This window comes from Ursus maritimus, unplaced genomic scaffold (genome assembly GCF_017311325.1).
Source record: "Ursus maritimus isolate PB19 unplaced genomic scaffold, ASM1731132v1 scaffold_1, whole genome shotgun sequence".
NCBI classification, from domain to species: Eukaryota; Metazoa; Chordata; class Mammalia; order Carnivora; family Ursidae; genus Ursus; species Ursus maritimus.
In genome coordinates this window covers 99,989,778-99,992,042 of record NW_024423343.1, presented here as the reverse complement: position 1 = coordinate 99,992,042, position 2,265 = coordinate 99,989,778, and positions in this window count along the sequence as shown.

Here is a 2,265-nt window from a genome sequence, read left to right as displayed (position 1 = left end):
ACACACACACACACACACACACACACACACACACACACACTCACACTCACACTCATACTTGCTGTGCGGGATCCAGAGGGCTGTGAGAACTGCCTCCTCTCTCTGTGGGTTCCCGGCACAGCGCGCTGTACATGGGTGGGCACTCCCTCCATGTGCTCTGGGTGGATGGGTAGATGGATGGACGGCTGGATACAAGAATAGTTGAGTGTGTACTCATCCATGCATTGGCTCAGGCTTTTTTTATTGAGCGCCTACTGCACGCAGTTGGAAGAGCGTGCCACACTTGATCTCGGGGTCGTGAATTCAAGCCCCACATTGGGTGTAGAGATTATTAAAAAAAAATAAATAAACTTAATTAAAAAAATAAAAGAAGAATTCTCATTGATCCAGGGTGGTGAGGAGACACGGTTGCTGCCCCGGGAGCGTCCATGTGGGACACTGAGGGCAGGACGGAGCAGGCCGGGCTGGTGGACGGAGCTGACCTTGACGCGTTTATGGTGCTCCAGGCTGTATCAGACCAGCTTGGAGATTCGTCACACCACTTCATGGCGATGACAATTCCCCCAGTCCTCCAATGAAGGGACAGATGCGAAGAGAGGGCTACTGACTCGGCTGAGAGCTGACAGCAGGTGAGAGATGGGGCAGGGTTCAAATCCTCCCCTCCGCTCTTTGCAAAATGTGGCACGAAGCAATAGAGTTGTCGGGGTGGCAAATGGCCAGAGAGGTCCAGGCCAGCTCTCCGGGGAAGGGAGGACTGGTGATAAGCCTTGGGCAATGTGCTCACTGAAGGTGAGGAGGTGGGAGAGAAGGTGTCTTAGGTGAGACCACCAGCTCCTCAGGGCGTGGAGGTGGGCTGAGCCTGGGGAGGTGCTGGACAAGGACCCCAGGATCCTGAAGTGACAGGCTGAAGGTACAGAAACCAGCCTTCGCTGTACAGATGCTACAAGATGAGGCTCAGAGAGGGACACTCGTTGCTTAAGGCTACACCACGCCGGGATGGCAGAGCCCAGGCTTGAAGGGGTGTTTTTACACCAGGAGTCACAGCAAACAAAAGGAAGAAAAAAAAACCCAAAGCAATATTTCAGTCCACCAGGTAACAAATCAGCCACCCTAGTTATTTGGTGTCTTGTAGGCAAAACATGTGGCTGTGTGACTTCACCCTCCCCTGCACCCAGTCTCACCTGCCCCTGCCCCCTCCTTGCACCCCTCCCCACGCGCACACAGCCATGCCCAAGACCCAGAGGAACAAAATGCTGGGGGAAAACCCTGGGCCATGACCGTCCTGAAGCTGAAAGTCAAGTTGCCAAAACAAACTTCTTTTGTCTCTCTTCATTTTTCCGTGTTTAAATAATAATCATCTGAAAATGAAGTCATTGTGCTCACCTGCAGGCCTGCCAGCCTTGCCTGCTGGCAGCGTGTCTGTCCGAGGCAGCTGTCCGGCGGGGGCATCACGGCCCATCTCACCGAGGTCCCACTCCCGGGATCAGCCCCCCGCTCTGGCAGGGCCCCCCATTTTCCCTCCCATGTCTCATCGAAATGTATCCGTGCCATGCTCTCAGGGTCTGTTTCTCTGCAGACAGAACGGGTCACCTCTCCCCAGGCCCTTGCCCCTCGGGGGTGGCTCCAACCCTGTAGAGAGACAGACACTGTCGGAGACAGAATTCCCCACCCTTAAGGCACGGATGGGTCTCAAGTTGGGTCCTCGGTGGCAGATAGGTAGGGAACTGTTTATAGAGGAAGGGCAGTGGGATCCCTTGAGTCACAGAAATGCACTCCTCCTGCCCAGTCCTGGTCTTTCTGCTCCTCCTCCCTCTTCCACGGCAGGCCGGGCAGCTGCCCTCGCTCTCAGCCTCCACTGTCCACAGACAGACACGTCTCCTAGCAGCTGACGGTCCTGGCCGGCTCCCGCTGTCTTCTCCACTCAGCAGTGACCTTCCCGGGGCAGTCTCTAGGGATCTTAATCTTTCCTCTACCCCTGTGCGGAGGCCAGGGCGCCTGGTACACAGTAGGCGCTCCATGGTGCTCCCACCTGAGTACCCTGTCCTCCAGTCTGTGTCCTTGGCAATCACCTGTCATGTTTCTTCCCTCTCAGGGCTCTCTCTTCCCCCTTGGCCTCCGATGCTTCCAGAGAAGTGGGAGAGACAGTGCTGAGGTGGACACTCAGACAGCCTCATGTCTGTGGGCTCACGCAGCTCACCTCTCCGGATTCCTGTTCCTTGTCGGGCTGATGGGAGTAACGATGTGTCACCTCTCACGGGGCCGGGG